The sequence below is a fragment of the Bombus terrestris genome, chromosome 4 (genome assembly GCF_910591885.1).
Source record: "Bombus terrestris chromosome 4, iyBomTerr1.2, whole genome shotgun sequence".
Taxonomy (NCBI): Eukaryota; Metazoa; Arthropoda; class Insecta; order Hymenoptera; family Apidae; genus Bombus; species Bombus terrestris.
The window spans coordinates 13,608,304-13,635,651 of record NC_063272.1 but is presented as its reverse complement, the minus strand read 5'-3'; the positions used below and the strand labels follow the sequence as shown (position 1 = coordinate 13,635,651).

The 27,348-nt window shown below is 39.7% G+C and overlaps 1 protein-coding gene, 1 long non-coding RNA gene and 4 other non-coding genes across 7 annotated transcripts in view; 2 read left to right on the top strand and 4 right to left on the bottom strand.

The window, feature by feature from the left end:
- LOC100646339 (sestrin homolog) overlaps positions 1–27,348 on the bottom strand; it is a 146,642-nt gene that overhangs the window by 53,618 nt on the left and 65,676 nt on the right. The window lies entirely within an intron of this gene.
- On the bottom strand, positions 8,273–8,345 carry TRNAK-UUU. Its single transcript has one exon. It is a non-coding gene; the product is annotated as a tRNA-Lys (tRNA).
- TRNAK-UUU lies at positions 8,443–8,515 on the bottom strand. Its single transcript has one exon. It is a non-coding gene; the product is annotated as a tRNA-Lys (tRNA).
- On the bottom strand, positions 8,614–8,686 carry TRNAK-UUU. Its single transcript has one exon. It is a non-coding gene; the product is annotated as a tRNA-Lys (tRNA).
- Positions 13,617–13,689, top strand: TRNAK-CUU. Its single transcript has one exon. It is a non-coding gene; the product is annotated as a tRNA-Lys (tRNA).
- LOC125384820 lies at positions 19,448–24,337 on the top strand. Its single transcript, XR_007223618.1, has 2 exons — positions 19,448–19,945; positions 21,819–24,337. It is a non-coding gene; the product is annotated as an uncharacterized LOC125384820 (long non-coding RNA).

The following is a 27,348-nucleotide window of genomic DNA, read 5'->3' as shown; positions in this document are numbered from 1 at the left end:
GAACGGAAGTGTGGCAAACGCGTGAAACTGGCCGAGCGATAAGTGAAACTATCGGCTCGTAAATCATCAGGATGACATATAGGAAGGGTGTACGTTTATTGGCACTCATGCGATCCGCGTGGCATCAAGATCGTCCTGCCAACCCGGCTACTCCCGTATTCATGCTATGCACAGCCATGTGCCGCATTGTGTACACGTTGCACATGCAACTGCAGATGTATGCACATGCATTTAGGTCGGGCCCGGTATCTCTGCCGGTGTGTATGCACGCCGCTGCAAAATTAGCTCCCAGTTCTGTCTTTCGTTCTGTTACCAGGCGCGAGACTACCGAATCTCCCCCGCGAGGGCTTCTTCCAACTTCCGCTGCCGAGTTACGAGGCACCGCATCGCCACGTTAACTGACCGACATTTCGCCTCGATATCTGGCCATCGCGATTCTCAGCAGTTCTTGGAACTGATTTTCGCGTCACGCGCGTCTTCTTTAATGTCAATCGTACCTCATGAAAAAGGATTCTTTTACCTTCTCCCTCTTATTCGTCTTAAAATCTTCCCAAAAGTTCCACAACATACTGGAATCGAATACTCTTGACGAATGAACGTCCACGTTCGAGTAGAAATAATCGGCCATACAGAACGGGTGGCATTCGTCGACCCGGCAACATACCGTGGAAAAGTTCCACAGGAAATTTACGTAATGCAGACTAACACGTGTACACATGTACTAACGTTGATTCAACGCTGCTCTGATATGTAGATTGCAAACTTTTGCAGCACGTACATAGTCGCAGCCAGAACGTTCGAAGTCGATATAGGAAAATTATAGTGACCATTGTAACCAATAACGACTACTAATGAAAATCCATGTTCATCTCCACGATTACGTGAACGACACTCGGTGAATTAGTTTGTCCGACATCAGCAAATAGGAAAATAGTAGATTCAAATACGGGATACGTATAAGTTGTATTCGGAATGAGAAGGAAATTCCTATTTACAGCGATTTAAAGACACTCAACAGGAACAAAGAAAATACGGAGAAGAGTCCGTACATACGTTGCTTGCCAAGCGTTCAACGAGACAAAGATAGAATTCTGCGCTGATAATATCAAAGAAATTTTCTTTCCACCCTCGAATACACGAGAGAGCGAAGTCCACCCTTGCACACAGATTAACATCCCTACAGAAGTTAGATGTGCTCGAGCACATCGCCCTTGGTGCACGCGGCGAGTGCAACGATTGCCGCAATTATACACCAACAGATAAGATTACGTAAAAGCGCGAGTTTGGCTGCTTTAGTTTGACCTCCGAGCTCACAAGCGACCAGAGGAGAAGGAAATAGATGTAACAAAGAAAAAAAAGGAACGACGACGAGGGAAAAACGGTACAGAGAGACGGAGAGACACCGGGCATGAACGTCGAAGAGAGAAGAAGAACGCGAGGAGAAACGGGTTGGAAGAAACGGGAAGACGAAAGAGGGAAGAAGGAAGAGGGAAGATGAGGTATAGTGCAAAAGAAAAAGAAGAAGAATCGAACGAGCAAGGGAGATAGAATGCGAAAGAGAGGGATACGTATGACTGCTGGCACCAAGCAGTCTGCTCCGCTCACCTCGCTATTCCCGCAAGCAATGCCAGCCCGAGATTGCTGCTCGGTACTTGACTCGCGTTCACGAACATTCACGAACACGTACGAACACGTTTGAGCGTGCATCGACATGTACACCGACTGCGACGCGACGGCCAGTTGCCCCGGAGAGAGAAGAATTGTCCATCACAGTCCAACTCACAAATATTCCAAGTCCTTTTGTGGAACACGTGTTTATTCCCGAGCATCCCACAGTCACAGTTCCTTTCAAGAAAACTGTCCCTTTTATGCTATCCACGAAGAACCGTATTTTACGCGGTTACTCAGAAAAGCTAGACAACTTCGAGGAAAATAAAGAAGCAAGGACTTTTTCTTTCTTCCTTTTTTATGATACAGGTTTCCTTCGTTTTATTGGTATTCTGTATTTGTAAAGAACGTTGGTAAATTCTTGAACCAACGTAAACACGTTTATCGTATTTTTAAAAGAACTATTGCAAGATAGATAATTTGATATTTTTATTTCTGACGCAATGTTCGTATAAAGTAACGTTCATGATATAACGTATTATGATCATACTGTAATAATAACGAATATCGTCAATGCGATTTAATTTCTATGACAAATAAATGGAAAACTGCGTTATCTTGGAAAAGTTCGAATACGCCTTCGGTTCAATACGTATCTAGATATTAAAATTCAGTAATAAGCTTTATCTCGTTCTTATCGAGCGAGTATATCGCGCGTCCTTGAGCACTTGCACTCGCGAAATCGTACCCTTCGCGATATCCTCCTCGAAATTTCATTTGACAGCTCTGTGGATTATTCATATTCCTCGGAGGAATCGTACGAACAATGACGTCAGACGCGTCGAATACGACAGAAGCCGAAATGTCGCGCGAGAAATTTCTGACAAAAGAGATGAAATGCAAACGATTGCACCGATCAGTCTTGCATATAGTTCCGAAAATAAATCCGTCGATATCGAGCAAAAATCGATGATACGTCAAGAAATTTGTGCTCGTGGCAACCTGAAATATAACCGAAAGGGCAAAAGCTGGAATAAAAGAAGACAGTACGTGGGAAAAGTAAGTAGAGACAGCTTAGATCGAACGGAACGCCAAGATACGGCTCGATTCTAAATTTGGTCGAACCACGAGAGAAATGCAGACACACGAGTTGGGAAGAACCCTGGCAGTTACGCAGGGAAAAAGCCAGTGTAGAGGGGCAAGGTGTACTCGAACAGACCGTTCATTGTTTGCAATGGACCGCCTGTATATACGACTCGTTCTAATTCCCTTCCTGTTTACGTTGCTCCACGACTGACTACTGTAGCCTGCTCTTTTCTGCTTGCCAGTTAAACGCGTTGGGTCATACCTCGGAAGTAATGTCGTTTCAGAAATCCATTGTAATGAAAAGATAATACCGGTGATATAACCGAACCGTATATATTTACGAAAATTATACGTTTACGAGCAGTGCGAGGTAATAGAAATTTGTTATCTTTAAAATATTCTAATAAGAAACTTACCTTGAATATATTTTATACCTTTGTCTTCCACACTCTGATAAGAACCTCACTTTGTACATATTTATTTACATAATTCAAATGTTCTTTAAATTTAATTTCCCCAACGTCGATTCCTCAGAGGGGACTATTTCCCCATTCATCGACCAACTTTCTAACGCTTATCTCGGTAAATTTCTTATCTCTCGACTTCGTTTAACTCTCAAGCTTCCGTTCGACGCACTTGGGACTAACCTGAGCCTAAAAAAAACTATTATTTAGAATCCATCAAATCGAATGTAATACGTGACTAACGTTAATTGGAGTCGCGCCAAAGATTAGAGAGACAAACGTGGCGCAAACTTTCCACACCGGGTTCCGGGCTATCGTGATTCATGTATTCGCGAGATAGCTCTGACATTGCGATAAAACTGCAAGGTTCCGATAGTCGTAACGATGTTCCCCGTCCATAATAGTCATAAAGGGAAATGTTTTTTTAACGCGTCTATTAACACGGGGTTCCTGATGCATCGAGTAAAACACGGTACGAACATGATACAGACACTGCAACGCGGAGGGATGTACACAATGTTAACGGTTTACGTGCAACTCTGGATCGCCACGGGTCATAACTTTGAATCGGAGGAGCGCAGGTGTCGCCGGAAGTCGTTTTACGAGCGAACGGAAACGTAAATCGGAGTACGACCTTCGTCACGGGCCGGAGGAAACTGAATACACGCTACGCATGACGGTGCCCATCGAACAGTACCTATTATTTATGCGTCTCGATAAATTTTTACTAGAAGCTTCTGTGACATAACCAAAGTTATATAGAAAAAAAAAGTGACATTTACGATGCAAAAAGTGTTATTTTATTTTTACTAAAAATTAGAATTTCAATTCTCGCATCTTTTATTCATATTGGAAGAAAGAGTTTCAAGTATCTGTGTAACGTAGTATTTACGGATATTATTCCACACAGAAATATGGCAGCATTTTTACGTAATAATAAAAGAAGATCAGGTTCGAATGTAAACAAGCTAATTTGCCTATGGTATACAAAAGTGTACTTGATTTTTAAATTAAAAGCATCTAAATTACAAAATACCATTCGTGTACGATATTCCATTTCACTATCACATGTATCCAAAAGTCACAGTGAAAAAGAACCGAGAATCCCAGTTCTAAGAACATTACAAATTTGTACGTGACCGCAATCACGTTTACTTGGAGTTTGCACTGTGCTCTAGAGTATTCCAAATAGGTTGGACAACTCGGTGTGAACCGAGCTTTAAAGGATCGACGAAAGCATGCTGTAAGCTCTTGAATAGATTCAATCGCCGGGAGTGTCTTCTCGGAAGTACTCGGATGCATTTAAATGCCCCTGGTCAAATAAACAGGCCGGTTGAATACCGATCGTCCGGCCGATATGATTTTTGCATTTGAATGCCGCGATCGCTTCCGTTTTATGACGTGCATTCGCCCGTTGATAATTACTCGTTTAATTGCATTTGCTTTTTCTCTATGAATCTTTAAATCTATACCATCTTCTTGCACTTGTATTACTTTATGAAAATATTACGCATGGAAGACCCGTTGAATTGTTTTAATTTTTAATCATTGTCTTAACCAACCGTTATTTTACTAACAAGCATATTTGCAATTTTATCGCTTTCAAACGAAAATTGTTATTTTTTTCATTTTTTGTTCAAAATAATAACGAGTATAGTAATAATAGGTTACTCTCTGGCCATTATTTTTAAGCTTCAACAGAGATATACATTTACGTAAGAGAAGTACAAAAAAACCAGATATTCTAACATTTTCAATGCTAATTAGCTCCACCTGTTTAACGTTAATAGCTACCGAGTTTGTTCAAAGTAATTCCACGAATACGATTAGTAAAAGTCCTCTGGCTTTTCTACGAATCAATTTACACATATCAGCGTTCTCTCTTGATAACGGGATTTCCTAGGTTTTATGAATAAATAAAATACGAATCCCCCCCCCCCCAAAATGTTCTTAACTCAAGCGATTTACGATGACAGAGCCGACCTGAGCCTTAATCGTCTAAGAAAAAGTGGACAACAGTAGCGGAGCAAGAGAGGCGAATAGTTGCATCCGGTGATTCGCGATACCGGAAAAAAAGCGAGATCGTCACGTTGCCACGGTCGTGAAACGAATAGAGAAGTGGCTGAGCTGAGTAATCGATAATACATGTCAGGCAACGAGGGACAATAATGACAGACGCCAGCCTCTGATCGATCATAATCGTGCAGTTTCAAGGATAATGCCTTGAAGCGTTTCGCGGGTCTTTGCCAAGGACACGATTGCCAGCGTACCTTTGAATAGGATTGCATCATAATCCTCGCACCTGCACGGTTCATCGCGATGTCTGACGAGGAACTTTCGCGAGAAACACGGAAAAATACGCGAACCTCGAGCATCTTTTCTCTGAAAGGCTGAATACTTTCCGGGTTTCATCAATGGAACAGACGAATGTTGGAAATTTACAGAATTCTATTTATAAGAAGGAATTTTTTATTTCGCTTATTTAAATTTCTCTTATATGAAAGAATAATCAATATAATGACAGTGAAAAGAATCGGTGTTCTATGTGATTAGCGCATGGACTTAAAGGATAGTGCGATGTGACTTGTAGACTTTTCATCTGTTTGCGTAAAATAGGGGAGTAACAGGATGTAGGTTTAAAGAAAGTCGTAAATTTTGTCTAACTTTTAAATGCCAGGGGTGAAACTTCAAAGAAAAGTGAAATGAAGACACTCGTCCTGGTCTGATAGAACAGTAGCACACCCTACAGTGCTGCATGTATTAGATACGTAGTATGTGTTAGAGTATACTTTTTCTGATCGTGACGCAGATACTATTTATGACTTACGATCAGTATCGTTTAGTTTCTCTTCTACATTGTATTCGTTGAAAAATATTATCATCGTAACTGAAACGCATTATCCTTCTCTTTATATTTAACAGAGAAACTCTTAGATAATGAGAATTCCATGAAACATGCGAGACACGTAACAGTTCAAGATCTATTCTGACTCGCAACGAAGACAAAACTTTCACCGGTAAAGCTACAGGCGAAAAGAAAATTGTGAGCAGGATCTGGTATTTCAAGAGAAGAGGGCTTTGTTTCTCGTAAGCCAGGAGATCCCGGTGAAAAGCGTAAATATATAGTTGGACGAGGTAAAATGAAAAACAAACTCTCCGTTTGACGTAATGCCACGTGGTAACACGCGTGATGCACATCGTTGGGGAGTCGTATCGTGTAAAAGAACGCGTTCACAGAAACGAAATTTACGAGGGTCGAGAAGAGACATGTGCGCGCGGAGCTTTCTTTCGGTGGAAGTATAGAGAACCAGAGAGAAGGGTGGAAAAACGTGGGAGCACCGTCAACACCCATGGTATGTGTACAGTGCATAGTGTACACGGACTCGATGCCAGAGACAAAAGAACTCGCGGGGATACGACATCGTTAAAGAACGCCTAGGAAAAAAATAACCAGCTGACGGAATAATAAACTGAAACTATCCGTACAAATACAGAGCACGACCATTAAATTCGTGGAAGAACAAATAAATGCATTCTACGAAAGCTCCAGTATTTATTCATAGTGGTGCTAGTTCCCAGTTTATTTTTCGATAATAGCACCAGTCTTCAATTGTAAATAACTTTTTTTACGTACATCTGGTACGATGCACACGCTGAAATCCTGTATGCGATGTAAATAGATTGCAAAGGGAAAGTCACGATCGAGACAAGCCGGAGATAAGACATTGAATTAACGGTAATTATTTCTTGCTTAGCTGTATTTTTAACGATGACGAAACGATAGAAATGGCAGAAAAGAGTCGATAAAAATAGACTCGGACGATAACGTATCCACGGGAAGTATCATAGAGACTCGCGATCTCATTGTGTAAAATTTATTGTGACATCTATTATCTGCATAAATACACGGTAGTTAGAGCCGAAACCGTAGCCATCTAGACGATATTAAAATAAACATTCTGATGAAATTTTTCGACGATTTACGTGTTCCCGTGTAATCAACTTTTCCACTAGATACGGGAGGACGGAGAAGAGACAGACACGATTCTTGCACAATTTCTCTTGTTTTTCAGCTTCGTTCGCATTTCGAACTAGATAAGAACGAACACGACCATTTTCGCCTTGAAACAGTTTGTCCTTCTGTCCAATCACGTACATGTACACGGATGCGTTCAATTCGCGATCGGTTATATGCTATCGGTCGTATGTGCAATTCGAAAAATAAAACATCGTAGGCGACGAACATCGCCGTGGAAACGTATACGAACACACGTGTGTCTGTCATTTGCATTTATACTATACAGATCGTATTCCGGCACCATCGTTTTATATTCGCCACAGTAAAAAAGCATACCGTTTCACCGTTTCGTCGTTTTCTTTATTATTCGACACTATAAAAAAGATCTGCCTCCCCCCGTCACAGATTAGATAACCACGATTCAACGCGATCCAACGACAGTCCCTGAAAAAATCGTCGGACATAAGTATGTTATTTTGCAAAAACTTGAAATTCGAACTATTCTCGAGTTAACGTCGATCGAATTTGACTGAGACATTTTTTTTCAAGTATTTAAATAGAGTGAACGTTGCGCGAATAAGCTGAAGATCGTATTTACAGACGACCACTTATTTCGTGTTATGTTAATGTCGATCGTGTCGATGTAAAAATGCCACGTTATTTACTTCCAACTCCATCAACCCTTACCAACTGGTCGGTTATTTGGGAGCAGGCTAAAGTATGGTAAATTATAGCGTTTCCTAAGAATAAAGCAAACGTGTTTTCAATGACCTCGATTCTTCACATTTTTTCCCCTCTTGCAGGAAAATATCGGTATTGAATTACACTGCGGCCACTATAATATTTACATGTTGGATATGCGATTGGAAAGCAGTATGCAAACATGTTCCATTCTATGGTAGCAAATACGAGAGAGGAACGCCACGGAAATACTCGCACTATTAGCGTTACACTATCAGCAAACAGTGGTTATTATTTTGATACGCTCGATGAAATCCATGTTTAATTAATTACATAAACTATAATAACTGATTATATTACGTTATTTGATTGATTCGAGACGTTATTAAGTGAATATTTGAGTGAAAAAAAAAATCGCCCGAACAGGGACTCGAACCCTGGACCCTCAGATTAAAAGTCTGATGCTCTACCGACTGAGCTATCCGGGCGCTCTGGAAGAACCGTAGCTATGAACAGAACACGCTTTTCGAGTCGTACTATGACTTGGCTCGATATTTCGAAGGTACAAAAGTATAAAAGAATTTTCGCCCGAACAGGGACTCGAACCCTGGACCCTCAGATTAAAAGTCTGATGCTCTACCGACTGAGCTATCCGGGCGCTCTGGAAGAACCGTAGCTATGAACAGAACATGCCTTTCGAGTCGTACTATGACGGCTCGATATCTTGATAGTATAAAAGTATAATAAAAGAATTTCCGCCCGAACAGGGACTCGAACCCTGGACCCTCAGATTAAAAGTCTGATGCTCTACCGACTGAGCTATCCAGGCGCTGAAATCAACACTTCCTATAGTATTTTAAATAGACATATAACTCCTTTCAAACCAACCCCTACAATAATCTTATTTTAATAATTATAAAACTTTCATTAACTTTTTCTTCAACTAAAAATATTTCTCATAATATGAAATCATATAGGCAGACATTGGTCATCTTTCCAGGTAAAATAAAATGTTGCAATTTTAATAGCTGAATCAACGTCGACTGACTTAATGTTTATAGCGTCATGATTTATCGCGATGCATTGATCGGTGCTGGAATATAAATCGAAAGGTCTAGATATCAGGAAAAAAACGTCACTTCGCGGAGGATAATTATAAACCAAGCAAGATAATATTATTTTACCCCTTCGACTCGAACAAACGTTCGCTTGCTGACGAGTTAAAAAAGAAAGGAAATAAAAATAACAAACATTTTTCCACGCGTGTAATTGCTCACGATGGACTATTATTCCGCTTTACGATGTAGTTAGCAGTTAGAGAGACGATGAAACTAATTGCGGCGCAATCGTGGCAAAATATTAACGCACATCTTGCAGAACTTTATCTTTCTCTACGCGCGCCGATAAGGAAAAAGCGAGTCGAGGATCGTGACAGATGCGTCCGTATACCTGTTTTCTTAGCAAACAAAAGATTCTTTATAAGGATTGGGCGATTTATGTCGAGATAATTAACCACCTATCGAGTACCATCACTTTTAATTTGTAGTTTCTTCCTTGAAAAATAAAAAATAAAAATCAACCAGTTAACAACTTTACGCACAGAAAATTTGTCGTGGTCAGGGTTATAAATGTTTGTCGATTTAATAATTGTACAATGCCTGCCTTCTTTCTTTTACGTTTTACATCAACAAAAATAGTACGAAATTTAGTTCTTTGCATTATCAATGCCGCTATGACAATGCCAATGAAGTATAAAGGGTTAATCAAACGAATATTAACCAACCACCTAGTAACGACATAATAATATCGTTTACCTGTGGCAGCCGATCAAAGAGGCGAAATTAATTTGATCGAACAGATAGTATCGAGAAAATTGCTAACACCAATCCCACGGAGTGGAAAATCCGTCGACCAAAAAATCTTGGTCCACGATAAACGCAGCGAACAATCGATCTTTTCCTCTTCGTTTCTTCTTGTAAATTACACCGTTGGAAGTTTCGTTCGTTGAAACGATAATTCTTCACCTTTATTGTTAACCATAAAGTAGTAATAAGATTAAACTATTAGTACCTGTTGTATTCAACTTTGGGATATCAGGACGAAATTGAAGCTCGTTTGTTGCATCAGTGAACAACGGATTATCCATTACCTAACTGTCTACGACTTAGCTTTGGCTCCGAGACATTTTTCCACGAACTGCTTCGTAAGTTTTCCACGACATTTCTCCCCACTATGTTAACGCTGGATTCTCCTAATCGTCGCTCGTTTCGACAAGGAAAGTTTGCAGAACGTCACGTCGTAATCACTGTAATTGATGTATGATTCCTAACAAATTACTTATTTCAGCCTCGACTTCACTGATTATCGTTGCCCTTGTTTTTAGTATTTTTGTTTTCGCGCACATATACTTGGAAAGACATTACGATACCGCAATCTGTATCCTGATAACAAAGATACGAACACTGGCATGATATTATATTCCTTTCACGAAAACATCAGGAAAAATATGTTTCTATCATCGCGATAGGAAAAAGATCGTTTCGCAGAGAGAAAGGAAATTGGATCTGGTAAAAGAGCTGAGAACGAGTGGAAGAATCCGCATCGTCAAACATGTATAACGCATCTATACACACCACTATTATACCACCATCCATCAAATCGTCTAACAAGCAACAAAACCTCTAGGTTCTAGATTGTAATCCAGAACTTTCATTCCTGTTACTTTGTAGCAACCAGACAGTAAACTCCGAGTATTCAAGGAAACTGGCCACCGGTGCATAAAAAACACGACAGAGTGTGACCGGTGTAGCGACCGGTTCGTCGTTGCAATGTTGTTTCGTGTAATTGACTTTGTTCGCAGCAGCGAACCGATTACATACTTCGAAACCCATGCTTTTTTTTCTTCCATCTCGTTGTTTCTACAAGCTTTAACAACTGCCATCACGACGAACCTTTTTAGACTTTACAAAAACGAATTTCCTCACCAACCGTTGGCCAGAGCTTTGCAACGAGGGCCAAACTAATCATCCAGGAAACGCGTCACGGTTCAGGCGATTGTATCGATTCCGGCGAATTTTTAAAGCTTCGCACGGATGATTTCAACGAAATTGATGGGGAATTGAATCGTCAAAACGACGCTCCATAGGTACAGCGGTTCGTGAAAATATCTCAAGCCTCACCATAGAAAATTTTTATTTCCTATTCGATATTTATAAAACACTTTGATATTTAATTAACATCGTAACCGGACACGACTGTTGCGATCACATTGGTAAAATTTGAAACTTGTTTGAAAACTGGAAGCTTCTAAAAGATAGTTCCTCGTTTTTCCCGAAGAACTCGTTTAAGTTGTGTGTGTCATTTCTGGAATACATGTGTGATATGGTTGTGCGACGATTCAGGGTCGTCGTCCAGCGGAGGCGAAGAGGTTTCTCGAAGAGTACGGCCTCTTGGCTTGGAGCCATTAACTTCCCGATGTGTCAAGTTCTCAATATTAGAAGTTACGCGCAGACCCACGGACCACCTTTGTTCCGTGACGATTGACGACTTCGCTTGAAATTTGCTTTCCTACGCGCCTCGAGAAAGCGCGCGTGCAATCACAGTTACACTCGCATCTAAAATAGAAGCGTCATTTCTTAAGCCTGCTTTTCTCAAGCTTCTGTCTTAATCTCGATCTCTGACTTTGTTTTGGCAAACCGACAGATAAACGACGTTATAACAGAGGGTTGAGACAATCTTTAGCGTAAAATTGAAATAAGGCAACACATCAAGCACATGAACAACGATTTTCAAATATACGATTATAGTATAAAGTCCGTTCTAACCGCGTATTTATTCGAAACAAACTACAATGATTTTAAAATCAAATGGCTTTAAAATCCAAGTAAGATTTTACGATTACTTGTATACAATATACTAAGCGCTTATTTCTTAATCTATTTTCTTTTTTTCTTTTTAACAATGATGTATTCTTCTTAACGTCGACGTAATAAAAGATTCTAATATTAAAAAAGTCACATGAAAATTCGATAAACGAGGAATTACATCTATCACAAATTCGTGATAATCAATACCAAAAAAAAGAAAAAATATTGCTTCCCTAACTGCGTCATTCGTTGAAAAGAGATATGTAGTATCTGAATAAACGTAAAATCGTTAATCTCTTTCCGAGAACTTGAAATGACAAAATTTCGATTACACGTGTAATTTCCGTTTAGCGTAACTCGTCACTGTTGCAATCGAATAAAGCAACAATGTTCCAATAATCTGGCCGCGACGCCCACGATGATGTGACGCGTACTATATATTATACATATATCGTCAGGATTATATCGTTGTTGCGTACGATATTACGTCAGCAGTGCATTTCATCAAGGAACGTTGGAAGCTTGTTCTCGCGTTGGCTCATCGTCGCTTTAAACAACGATTTCCCGGCCATAACAACAGAGGAGGCCGATAGCGCACGATGCACTGCGATTCGTTAATTTATTACTGTTTATGCGACACACAGGACATCAAGTTTATCAATCGTTGTCGTGGGAAGAATGACTAGATCACTGAAGCATCGAATCAATCGTCAAAACCGACAGTTTTCCGCTGTCGTCACGTATACGTGTGTCTGAACACGTCCGCAACAATCATTCACAATAGCGATATTAACAATTGATCGATGAGCATCGACGACCTCTCACACACGAGTACAAATGGATATATACATACTATCGATCAAGAGGTTTGAACTACTATGAATTTCATGAAATTTAAAAATTTCATCTGTTAACTGGGGAAAATGAGTTAAATCGTCGCTCGAATTTTTAATCATTTGCAGATAATATTATTAATTTAGGAATTGTCTTTTTCTTACCTAGCAGCTCATCATATCGCGAAATGGATATCTGTCGCTCATCGACCACCAGCAAAATTAGCGTGACGTGGCGAGATCTTATCGATCGTGAATCGTATCGAAGATCTATTACAAGCTCGTAAATACGAGCTACGTCCGCGTGTACGTTGAAAAGCTCGGTGATTAACCTAGAAAACCCGATGATCGTGCATCGACCTGCGAATATACTCGCGGCAAAAGACGGGCAAAGAGCGAGACACAGAGAGGAAGAAGAAGGGGAAGCAGCCTGTTTCTAAGAATCCCAACGTGCTAGCAAGCATCCCTTGGAAGCTTGCCAGTATCAACCTATCGCAAATATAGGTAGTTAATGCTGGCTTCACACCGAATCTCTTCGATTTTGCGTGAGAAAATTCATTTTACCGAGATGTCCCTAAATCTTTTGATTTGTCCACTTTGAAATCCTTTCTTACGTATTCCATCGTGCATCTTTTGTCTCGATATCTTCGACAGATGATTTTATGCATTTTAGTTGTTGCTAGTTCTAACATTAACAACAAGAAGCAACCTTTAAATGACATTAAATAAGGAATAATGAGTCTTTCAATTGATCGTGATAAGAGCAATATTATCGATTCTCTAATCTTATTCATTTGATTATTTGTTGGGCGATAAGAGAATAGATATAATTAGTCGTAATTACATATCCGCGTGTGTAGAATGTATTGAATCTTGCGCCAACGACTTTTCTAATTACCATCGATATCTCTACCATTATTAATTCCTTAATTCCTCGCGTAAACCTCGGCAAACACATCAAATATTAATTATCAAGACTATAAAATTCGATGAGTAATTCCAAGTTGCAGATAAGTTCGCCAACAATTTCCGATTGAACGTGCTTCCAATTTCCAAGGTAGCCCGGCTAGCTCAGTCGGTAGAGCATGAGACTCTTAATCTCAGGGTCGTGGGTTCGAGCCCCACGTTGGGCGATACCAGTATTTTTTTTTCTTTTTCTCAAAAACACACAAAACTAACGACATGTATACTCGAGATTTAACTCCACAAGTCTATCTCGAAAGAATTAAGCATCCGATAAGGATCGCGGGATTTTTGCACGCGCACGAAATCGAAATCGTGTCGGAAATTTTTCCCGTTTCAAGGTACAAGTCGCTCGAAGAATGTAAATAATCGAAATCTTCGCGTAATCTTATCAGAATCAACAGACTAATGGATTCGCAAAGCTACGTGAGAGAGAGAAAGGGAGAAAGTTAAAGACGTAGAAGGAAGGAGAGGAGAAAGAGAGATGGTTAAAGAGGAGAGAGAGAGAGAGAAAGAGGGAAAAGCACATCAAATACATCACGCCGTGACAAATCCGATTTCGTTCGAACGAAATAACCAGACACGATGACGTGACGTAACGTCACCTTCGTGTAGACGAAACCACAAACAAGTTCGTAGAACGACGACGATGCGCGTCAAATTCGTTGCTTCCTTTAAATGGGCCCCTTGGTCCGGTGCCTGCATGTTATCCGGCAAACCCTCCTATTAGAAGTCTCCGGGGTGAATTCAAGTTTTCAAAGGCCTGTTGTCCGTGGTGGGGATTAGAGGCAAGTGAAAATCGTCGGACAGGTGCGCTCGTTGGTGGAAAAATCGTTGCGAGGGCAAAAAGAGAAGGAGAGAATAACGGGGAGAGGAGGAGGCGAGATCGAAACGTGCAGAATAGACAGGCCGAGGTGCCAGGTGTTTCTGAAAGTTATTTTCGAGTGCAGTTTCGATGAGAGTGCAGAGGGGGATAGGGCTGGTCCGCGGAGTCGTGTATTTTTAGGTGGTGCACGGCATGCGGCACACCACCGCAACGTTTCGACACGACCCGAAATAAAGTGTTTATCGAACGACACGGTAGATCGCAGCCGGCACCACAGCCTTTCGTCCCTGGCCGGCGAAAGTAGATCGGTTTACGGGACACGTACGGGAGACAATGCGTAATTAATAGCCCGTGGTTCCTTCCGTTTCCGATCACCACTCTCTGTCTCTGTAATAACGTCAATCTAGCTGGCAACGCGTGACTCTAATTGCCGATTCCGACTGTATCGGTTGAAGAATGCGAGGGATGTGCTATAGAATATAATTGATTAGTTGAATAGTTGATTATTACATTTGGAAGAAGGAAAATAAAATGAATCAGATGATGATGGATGAATTTAAATCGATTTAAAAGATGAAATTTTCCGATTGCTAGAAATATTCATGAATAATTAATCGAGATTGGAAATAAAAGTGTGGAGTACTCCAATTGCATGCTACCCATACCGATATGTTCGATTTTTATAGTTTGGCAAACAGAACGGCCATTTATTAACCAAATGATTGATACAAACTCCGAATATGTATCTATATACAATGTACGTTTCTAATCGTTGTTGACTCAAGTCTGTTATTGATTACAATACGTAATCATCACCTTAATAGCCACCTTCATAACGCTGTTTTTCTGTCGTGCAACGATTATGAGAGTACAAAGTAATAGTCTAAGATTAACTCGAACACCGTCGCGATTAAGTAGTCTAGCTAATAATGCTCGTGATCTATACATAACTCGAGCAGTTATAACTTTCATACTGTACACGTAAGAAGAAAACACGCGGATATTTCAGTTTATAGTTCGATTGGTAGAACAAGACGAAATTGTCTATGAAGCGGAACAGCTATGTTTACGGTATGAAACGGTTGAAATCGAAAAGCGTAAGAGAACGAAACAGAGAAGACGATCTGCCAGAGAAGAAAAATTTCACGCGTGTGTCTCGTTCGATCCCTCCAAGAGACACAGGAGATAAAATATCAAGAGCATGTTGGAGTAAAAAATGATTCTGCTTGGATAAAGAGTGTTGGCGTACTTTATACTGGATTTATCGCGAATTGGCAGATTTCATAGGTGAGAGGAACCTGGCGGGTGAGTGCCAATGGGGGCCACCACGGAATGGACACGTGATAATGTCAACAGGGAGTGTAGGTAAACGCACGTGCGACACGTAAAGACGAGCGGCGAGAACGCGGGATCCAAAGTAGTGAGACGCGTTATAAACGCGTCCGAGTACAGCTATTTTGCGACTGGCCTAATTCTGACGTGGGAGACTGTTTGCCGACGGATTTTCGTCGAATTAAATTCGGATAAACGTTTATCTACCTACATAATATATACAGTCAACAATTTCAGTTCCGTCACTTTTGTATTTATCTTCAAATACAATAACTTACTAAGTAATAATTGAAAAGCTATTACGAGATAGATTGCAGACTACAGAGTTTTATCACGTAAACAGCTCTTACGATCTTACGTCGAAGAAGAGAAACGTCTAGTTCATTTGATTACATTTTTTTCAATTTTGCGCAGAGCTTAACTTGTTGTATTATCAAACTTTTCCTTATTACGTACGACAATTTCTTACCGCAACTAACTCGTATAATTAATAACTTACAAAATCCCCCAAAATATTTATTCAATAGAAACAGGTCCATTAAGTAGTTTGTAAACAACGACCAGTCCAAGCTAATGGTAGTAACACAAACAATCTTAAATTGCAATGTTTGAACAAAATAAATAACGTAGTAAAAGCATCCACCTGAACAACCAAGAACTGGCTGCCAACAAGCTTGAAAACAGTCGAGTAACTCAAGGGACGGTAATAAATTCGCAAGATGTCTACTTTTGAGGACAGCTCGCAAATTCACCCGCAAGATTTAACCGCGGGGCTGAATGATTCGTGGAATCTTCGGTATTTGTTTTAAATAGAACGCAGCATGAAAATAGTCGATATGTTATTCGAATAAGTCTGTATACCGTCCGGTCACTAACGTAACGAGGGCTTTCCGTTCCGCGATCCTGTTGGATGGACTCCATTGTCGCGTATATTCGGCCCTTGCCGTCTGAGAAATTGTGCTGTTGAAATATTGCACGGCACGTTTCCAAAACTCGAATGCGCGCGTATTCGCGTGTACTCTCAAAAAGCCTCGCGTCACACGAATACGTGACTACCGACAACGAGCAAAACACGCTGTGTAATAATAGAACCGAGGAAGATTGATTAATTTTCGACTCGTTTAGAGACCTATCGGTGCCATAAATCGATATAAAGTAACTTAAGAAAGTATTTCTATCATTACCAAAACTTTTTCTGAACCTATATATTATATTATATGTAATATATGTAATATATTATATGTAATTTATTATAATTATTATATGTAATATATTATATGTAATTTATTATATGTAATATTTTATTTATTATTGCTTGGTCCGTGCCTTTCGGTTTTGGACGAACTTTCGGTTTTACATCTCTTATGTCTATTTCTCCTCTTATATGTCTACCTCCTCTCTTTTCCACTCTATTCTATTGCACTCCCTTAATTACTCTATCTCTAAAAGCTAAAACTAGGAACTACAAATTAACAACTAATGACTAAAAACTATTGCAACATTGAGCTTTAGCCTCCTTGCTGTGCATCCTTCCTGTCGTTTGCCCTTCTTTTCTCTATTATTGCTTTCAGTTCTGTTAAACCTTCTCCAGTATCATTTAGCGTTTTTCCTATGTCCTTTGGTCCCGTTATTTCACATTCTTTTATTACACGTCTCAGGTCTTCTTCTTTCTTTTTACATAGTCTGCATCTTTTTTCTCCCTCTTCTTTCCAGTATTCTCTTGCTTTAGTCTCGCTTCCACATCCGAATCTTGCCAGTATTCTTCCGTCCTTCCATTTCATCGTCCCTTCTAGGTACTTTGATAGTTTTTCTTTGGCTATATTTCCGTAATGTATATTATACTTGGATTTCCTTATCCTTTACCCCCTCTCTTCTGCTTTTCTCTTTCTTCTTTCTTCACTATCATCACTTTTTCCCGCTTTTCAATTTATGAAATTGCTCGATCGTCTTCTGAACGGCTCGTATATTCACAAAAACTTCCTACGATGACCAAAAGATACTCTTGCATAGGTTCGACATTGCTGCACATTCGAAAAGGCACTGCACGTGGTCGAAAATTCGATTAGTCATAATGCAGCAGCGTATGAATCATAGTTGCAGTTGTTTCACGCTCTTCTAATCGCGGCTATAAAACGAAACATGTCGAAAAAAAAAAAAAATGAAAAATAAAAGATTCACAGAAGAAAGAAGGAGGAGCGGTACTCGGTTGGTTACCAGCGACCGAGTGACTCATCGCCAACAACTCTTCTTCGCGCAATGTTATTTCAGCGTCGACCGAGCGAAATGATAGGAGTGAAAGTGCTATTAACGCGATGCGTATCGCTCGATGCAATTGTTAATTAACCACGCCAGCGTCGACCGGCCGCGCTTCGTGTGCGGCTGCAAAAAAAAAAAAATCCATCTGAGTCACTTTTAATTGGGAAAAGCCGGTCGGCGAATCGATCTCTCCACGGTCCTTCGTTGCCATTCTTCGCGCGAATTTTTCTGCCACGTTGAAGAAATTTTACGCGAATCTCACGAACGATCGAAACACTCGGAAACTCGATCGTTAAGTCGATATGACATTGATAAAAGTTTTTCAAGAGATCAAATACTTCCGTGTAAGCTGTATGCACAAGCACCGTATGTACGATTCTTAATCTTAAGACAATCGTTAAAGATATGCGGACACAAAATTACACAAGTATAGATACAACTGTTACAATATGCGATGTTCTACTTATTTTGAGCAATTTAATTGATCAAGAAACGTCGCGTCGTTTAAATGCTCTTTTAGAAACAAGTTGTTAACGTGCGATACATCATGACTTGTGTTTACTTCGATTTTGTTGGCAATCTAAAGCGAACTGTTGGCTAAGATAGTTCGAGTACTCAGAAATTAGCACTATTTTAACCGTAATTGTTCGATTTCGCCGATGCAACTCGATGTGTACGTCGTTGTTTTCGTATAGCGTGTGTTTGACGTCAAGAGACTGTTTGAAAATACGATCCATTTAAGCGCTTCAAAATACATTCCACTCGACTCAAGATTTCAAACATAATATCTATACTTTCGAACGCCTCGTAAAGTTTAGAAGATTTATAGATTATTATTCTGGTACAATAGCCAATATGTGCTGTGATGTTTCCTTTTTCGTTTCATAATTGCAGCCAGTCTCTTTTAGCATCGATCCATGTAAACAACGTAAAAAAATTATCATAACATGTTTCGTTCATAATCACAAATCACGTAATAAGGTCCCAAGTTTCTTTTACGATTTTACTCAACCAGAATCTTTACCGTGTATCACTGAATAAAACACGTTAAAAGCTCCTTTGAGTTGTTTCTCTATTTTGTACATTTTCATTATTTCCTCGACGGTGCGAATAATTTCTGTGCATGTAAATGTATGTAATTGTATATCTCTACGACTTATATCGTACCCACGTGGATGCAACCTTTTTTTAACTCGACATGGAATTTAGAATGCAATAAGAGTGCCTACGTGCCTATCAATAAGACGATATATCGATAAGAAAATATAATAAAAATTAGAAAACACGTAACTTTCGAGTTACAGCATAATAGAAGCGTCATAGAACGAAATAACAGGAGACAGATGAAAAATGTGCAGAGAATCACGCGAGATCCTAAACTCGGGCAGTGGGTAATTATAATTTGCCGTCATCCTGACGAATCTAATGATTCTCGAAATTGTTTCGCAACACGTGGGCATAAACAAGCCAAAGATATCGTCCGATGTTAGCTCATACGCGAAGGTAAAGATAGAACCTGCTCGTTTCGCGTTTGCATCGTTCGCGACTGTGTAATAAGTGGCAAAGGTGTCTTATTTTGGAACACCGGGTGGATGCCGCGAAGAGAAACCAACTAAAGCCGTTCGATGCAGCCGATCATCGACTGTTTCTCGTAAAATCTCGACATCATCGACATCGCCGATAAACCGTCGCGTCGTGTCGATCGAAACGGGCCATCGCGGATCTCTCCTGTTTATTGGAACAATTCCAAAGACATTTCCGTTTTGGCCGAGTGCAGTAAATCTTCGTGCTGTAATATTCGTATAAGTTTGCGACTCGTGTAACTTTGTTTACAGCTGTGTTCCATCTGGATCTGTTCTCCGCGAAATATTTGGAATTTTTAACGCGAAACACCACTTTTCGTAATCGTTACGCTACTGTTTAGATTGCAATAATACTGGTACTGCTAAAATTGCGAATTGATCATATTTTATAAGAACTTATAGACTGATAATCGTTGATGGACATTTAAGGTACGTACAATTTCTAACCGCTAATATATACAAAACAATGTTCATTGTTCCAATAAAGAATCGTACGTGTTAACAATAGAAAGGAAGTCTTAGCTTTTATAATAGAAGCGAAGTAAAGTATAGAAGGAGCATAGTTCGAGTAATTAAGAGTGGTACTGTATAATAATAGACAAAGGCTTATTTTTTCCTCGCATTATGTATCCTTTCGTGTATTTTCCATGTGGCTTCCTATGATGCAAATTTCACGCCTTGGTCGTCGATAACTCGAGCGTTAATTTATTCGTTTGTTACGTTTATTTATTTTTCTTTTCTTTTTCTTTTTCGAAGCGAAGGGAAATTATTATTGGAGCAGAAAGGCGTGCGCGTATAGAGAATAATATTTGACAGAGGAGTGTTCTGCAATCGCTGTACAAACTTTACGACACGACAAACAAGAGACGAGTACATCATGTTTTGTTTCCAAGTGCTAAGACAAATACACTCGTTCCTTCTTATTTAATTTTTGATACGAAGAAAGAAAGAAGGAATAGCCGAACCAACCAACTTGTAGACGACGACGATGACAAAGAGACGCCAACGTTGACTGAAATTCAAATTTCCATCGCAGATTTTTCATGCAGCGTTTTGCGTTTTATATGCCACGATTTGGGAACAATAACGATTCGAATGTTGAACCTGGCAAATTTGCATGCTAGAAATCGGACAGTTTTAATACGGTGTCTATATAAAGCGAACAATCCTTCATTGTATCGATCGGCTCGTTTAAAATGACACATCGTTTATCCGGCGAGAAACGCGCTATCTATCCCTTTGATCTGATGCCAGTGACGTTCAACAGATGTACGTGTTCCGTTACTAAATCATCGTTAAGGGGATACAAATTGCGCGCAATTTTCCAAACCAGCTCGTATATTAATCAGTGTAGAAATGAAAAGTGAAATAAAGGGAGGAACGCACAGGGGAGGAATAAAACCGAGCGATCGATGCGTTGATAAACGGAGTAATTGTTAACGTTCGCGTAAAAGCCGATTCGCATTCGATATCGTCGTTACGTATCGAAAGCCGGTAACCGTCGCGTGAATAACAAAAATTAAAGAGGAGAACAAAAGCAAATTACTCTGTAATTATCCGTAATCTGATGTCGTTGATTCTCGTTATAATGTGAACAGAGTAGAAGGGATTGTCGCGATAAAGAGGCAGCTCCAATTTCCAGTAAATTGAGTAAACCAACAAAAATCAACCAAAAATCGATCAAAATCAAATGGTCGTTTTTAAACGTGCTTTAAAGTCATAGTCAATTGATATTTGTGATAATAACAAATTTGTCCACTTTTCCATACCTATATCCTTTTATTTTCACTGCCAATAAATCAAATTCAGATACTGCTGTAAATATTTCAACTATCGACAAACACGCCGAATTGCTCGATCGAATCGAGTAACACGAAGGGGTGCTGAAGCTTATCGACACGCTACTGAGAAAAGGCAGTGTACTCGCGGATATTATGCAATCGAGAGAATCTCTGGCGTCTCGCTTGATGCAACAAGTGTCTTGCGAAGCGGCAAACGCGTCGTTCCTTCCGCGAAAGACTTCACCGGTTTCGAAGACCGCTCCTTGTTTTTCTAGAACGTATCTTATCGATGACCGATTGCAAACCGCCGTGGGACACTTTGCACGTGTTTTCTAGTCTACTCTAGTCGATACCAGACTACCTATATCATATATTACAACGTATATTGGAAGACATGTTAGTCCTAAATTCTGAAATCCTTTCCAAGTCTAAAGTCTTAAATCCTTTCCAAGGAATCCTTAATTTCCTAGCTATTCCAAATATTCTGCTATCGTTATCTAAATATTATCGTCGTTCCAAAGGTATCAGCGTTTCTTTTTCTCGACCTTACGGTCGAAATTCAAGGAGACCGCGCCTAGATCTAGCAAACAGTATCGTCACGCTGTGCCGTCAAGAACAACGGCGTCTTTGAGAAGATTCGACGCGTTCGATCGACAGGATCCGACGAGTACATGCCCTTCGCGCGAACGTAAGGTAAATACAGCGATAAAGCGAAATGAAACGTGCCGTGCGATGGAATTTAGTCTCTCGCGATAGAGAAACGCTGCTATAGATGTTATTACATAAAAGATAACGGGTGCGGACAACCTACTTTGCTCGTGCAAGATTATCTTTTTACGTAACCCGTGGCCAAGCCGAAGATATTTAAAGGACTTTGTACTATTGCCACTGGTTACGGTCGTGTTTTACGAGGCGAGAGGGATGATTTGAGCGAACCAGAACGGCCAACCCGAGGATGTTTAAATTTCATGCAAAACGTTTCCTGGTACGTTTGGCCGATCGTTCACCGTTCCAAGAATTTCCTCGTTAACCGGCGGTACACACCTGACTTCCTTGGTTTGAAAATCGGAAAAAACATCCTCCGGCGAGATAACGACGATAACCGTATGATTTATAGTAATTCGTGAAGTAATTACGACTTGACTAAGCTGCCGCGAATGTGATAGGAAACAGCGATTCGTTCTTTGACTTTGACATTCTGTACTAATTATTTATCGATGTAAATATATATATATATATATGATACTTATCATCATTGTGTAATAAGAATTTATTTTTTACTCGTGAAGATTCCCATTTCTGAGTCTGTTGGGAAACAGATTGACAAATAACGATGTAATAGCATAATAATAAAAGTTATCGAAGTAGTAAATGTATGAAGTAATAATTAAAAATGTAGATATATAAATACATTTGAAATCACAGAATGTCAAGGATCGATTTTAAACGTCCAAACAAGTTATATCAGTCGAGTTAGAAGCGATGGAATTTTGCGCTAGAATTTAGTACCTACACCACCCACTGTACCGGGTTGAAAGAAACCACAAATCGTTCTGTCCGATAACTGTTGTATTAAACCTGCGAGCAAACAAACAGATAAACGAATCGTCGACTCGTTGACCCAGTTACTATACTTTGTGGTAGACACTCGTGTGCGCAGTTCGACTAACCCGCGAGAAAACCAGTCGCGTTTCTATCTGAACGACTCGACATTCCGATCCCTTGTCAGATTAAGAATAATCGAACGAATGACAGTCGATCGCGAATCGTCTCGGTTATCTTCAACGAACAATTCGCCGATCGAAAATCAACCACGAAGAAGCATGTCGAGCAATTTCAATTTTACAGCGAAATGACGAATTGATCAAACCACAGGCAGACATTCGGCTTATGTAACCGGAATAATGTACAGAATGGATTAGGCCAATTAAATGTAGCTATTTGTAACATCGCGACTTTTATTGTGCCACGCGTTATCGCTAAGCGTATCACGTAAAAGATGCGTTAGAAAGTTGCGGTGTCGAGTCGAGACGTAAACACGCATGTACTTGACAACATACCGATTAATTTCTAATGTAATTTCTAATGATCGTTCCGAGTTCGTGTCAATGGTCTTTGCAAACTTTCCTTCCTCGATTCTATTATTTTCATGCTCTCTGTACTTACATATTATATCTAGCGATTAAATTCCAAGATGTCAAGAAGAAAGCTAATCCGTCCTTTAACTGTTAAAAATAGTCGCGAGATTTTAAAGGACAAACACTACATTATATGAATCATAAACAATACAATAAAAATAAAACTATCGTCGTTTTTCATTGCTTCTCATTATAGAAGAATTACCTACAGATACCTACAGATAAGCACACAGATCGCGTAGAAAAATCGGACCAATCATCATGGAAGAATCTTTTTTACGATTTTCTAAACTCTCCGATTTCTATCAAGCAAACGATTACTCGAATAAACTGCTAGCTCTATTCGAATGAAAATGGAAGCGATGGAAACGGGCGAACCTATTAATAAAAATCACTCGTTCCCGTCTCCTTGAGGTCTACGTGTATGCATTTCCTACGTGTGTTCAGCATGCGAACGATAAGCCGATCGTTAGTTTGCACGTGTTCCCTGGTACACACGCGTAAGTACTTTTGATACGTGACATCACTCAGCGGCGGATTGCTCCGTCAATCGTAGCTTCCACGCTCGCCAGAACAGCGTCGGGGCTCTTCAAGGCCTGCTATAAAATTCATCAGACAACCATAAAGCTCTGTAAATTCAGCGTGTGGACGAGCGCGTGTATCGCGACGGAGGAAGCAAGTTTCGAGGCGATCGCCGTGCCGAGTACAAATCCATCGTGAAACGGTAAACAACGGTCATCCACGCGCATTCTGATCATCGTAGGCGTAACATTACGCGAACAAGCTGACAATCACGACAGGGAGTGGTGAAAGGTCGAATGAGACGACTTATACGCATTGAAATTTCATTATTTACGCTGTATCAAATATTTTCTTCGTCTCAATAAAATGTACAACTTCGATACATGTCTTGTGATTTCTATGTACATATTCAATTTCACTTTGAAACTTTCAAATCTTCGTTTTTTGAATTTTAATGCGATGGTTTTATTATTGTCGGGGACATCTAATCGAACGTACGAGAAGATCTATAACAGATCTGTAACACTAACACTCAAATTCCACGATGGTTGTTATGAGCGTTCGTAGAGGAGAGCGTTCCAAGAATACACTGTTTGAACGCATTGTAACCAGTTTCTCAGATCTGCCAGTACGAACGACGTCCCGAAGATCCGAAATTTATTTCCCTTCGTAAACACGCTGACCACTATCACGTTTTCAACGTCCGATCTTTGCATCTACCAATCTCTTTTCGCAGCCATAAATTCTTTGTCAATTCCGCAAACTCTGATCTTCAGAAGAGAAAATAAAATACTGATGAATTTTTCGAAAAGTATCCGAGGATCGACCGTTCGATTTTCGTCGATTTTTTCCGATTTTCGCCTGGCAATTTCCCCGTTAGAACGAAGCATAGCGGGCATCGGGATGCAATAAAGTATGAAACGAGCACAGATAATTAGTCGGAACGCGAACATGGCGTAATCGTGAGGAAGGGAAGCGAAACGGCTTTGATAAAACACATAAAACTCGTGGTAACCGGTCGTAAGATAAAACTGTACAGTGCAGCAGCATGATAAACAATGCAAAAAGAACAGGCTTTTTGTCGGTTGAGCCGATAAAAAGAGCAAGACGATGTTGGGGAACGCGCCGCCAACAGAATCGCCACGATTCGCTAGCTGCAGATAAACCGCTAACGATACGATTGCAATTTTTGTGTTAAACAGATAATTGAAGAGTTGAAATGGTACGTAAAGTAAACGCCACGAGTAGAGGATTCTTCGTATGGATTGCTGCTTTGAAGTCGAATTATTCTAACACTTCTAACGTTTACGCGAAGTCTGTGCTCAGCGAGTTGAAATTCCTGGAATTTAGATGCTCTTAGTAGAAAGAAGATCGTTCTTTATTTTTCGAAGAATCTCGTGATCCATATATAAAAAAAACCCAATTTCATTCCTAGGCTCCGATCTAACTTTACATTTTCTCGTCGTAAAATAATCGTTGACAAACAACGTCGTATGTTAGAAAGACAAATATTATCACTAATAAGAGAAAATTATAAAGGACGTTGAGGATTGCTAGAGCGTCACGCTGGTCATTTATCGATTCGTACAGACTTCTTCTGTTTGGACACTAAATAGTTGGCCAAAGATCGCATGCAGATTTATTCGATGAAAAATAAACACACACGGTGGATAGCAACAGTCCGACAGCTGACTATTTTCGAGTCACGTTTATCCCTGGTTCGACCACTAATTTCGCGACCGGAATTCTACCGATTCGATCGAGACAACGTAAGTAGATACTATACGATATATCACGTCTAAAACATAAGAGCACTAAGAACGAAAAATAAATCAGTAGGACCTTGCTGAAATCCTACCATTTACCATAATTCTCATCTAAGAATTCCGCTATTGTTTATGACGCATCAGTGTTTACGAACCATAGGATACAACGTGCGTGTATACAGGATGTGTTTTACGTGGAGGAGACGCGATATGCGACGGTCGAGGTAAGTTAGATTCGCATTTGGCGGAATGCCCGGCTAGTTTATCGCAGCGGTTCGTATGATGTTATATCTTACGTCGTTACGCGCTCTTTCTCGTTTTATTCGACGCATACGCGCGTGCCTGTTGTCGCGAAGGATTACGAGGAGGATCGCGTGGGTGAAACAAAGTCTCTGACGACGGACAAGAATTCCGTAAAACAAGATTACGTAATCGACTCTTCGTATTGCAAAATGGCCATCGTAACCGGTCATTGTGAACGAACTGCAATCTCCTTTACACATTTCTGTAACAATGTCGGTGACTCGATCGCAAGACAAAATTTTGTCGAGGTTCGAACTAAAAAGTACAGAATATTGTAATAAAATTATCATCATTATTATTATTATTATTTACGGTTATATAACCCTTTAGCATACAAATTCGATCGCAAGTTTTTTGCGGCTGATAATACTCTATCGATATTATATTTGAAGGAGAATTGCAAACAGAAAAAGTTAATCGAATCAGAAAATTTATTGGCGTTAATTATTATGCGATTAACATGGTTAAGTTGGCGAAAACTCGTACGGCGAGCTTCTTCGTGCAGTAAATTACGAGTTCTTTTGAATAGCATCGACGCTTTTAACTTAAAAAGAGGTAATATTTCAGAGTATAAAATAATGCTATTTAATATTTTATGCGTCATTAGCGAGTCAAATATAATTCAAGAGGCCAGAAATTTAACTGACTTCGCATGTCCAAGAAATCATAATGATATGTGAGCGACATTGGACGGCCAATTAAGGATCTAAATTTTATGAGCTTGCAATACTCAATGAGAGGATAAAGAAATGTTTCGTCAACACAGATTCTAAGATCAAACTTGTCCAATTAACGTGAGATAATATTTAAACGAAGCTGTTGAAACGGTGAGCGAGAAAGTTTAATACTATGGCCTAAGTCTAATCAATTATTTAACTTGAATCCGCTGACCTAGTACTCGTCATCGATAAATAACGCGGTAGACATACAACGAATAAGAAACACGTCGATAAATAACATAGTGGACTTACAACGAATAGGAAACATACCGATAAATAACGTAATGCATTTACAACGAATGAAGAATGTGTAATGTATAACACGAGACACAGTAAGAATACATGAAAAAGTAACATCGATCCAGGATATGCAAATAACACTCTTACGTCGAAATCAGAATACATTGAACATTTTTTTCCAAACATGAAAATAAATTATTGTCGATTTCACGTGATTTCGTGAAACGAAAGAATTCATTTTTAAATTTATTAATCTGTAACATATATTTGTCCTGGTTTTCCCGTTTGCATATAAGAATAAAAAGAGGATGCATTTACGTTACAACATAATATATCGATTAGCAATATTTCCTTATTTCTCGA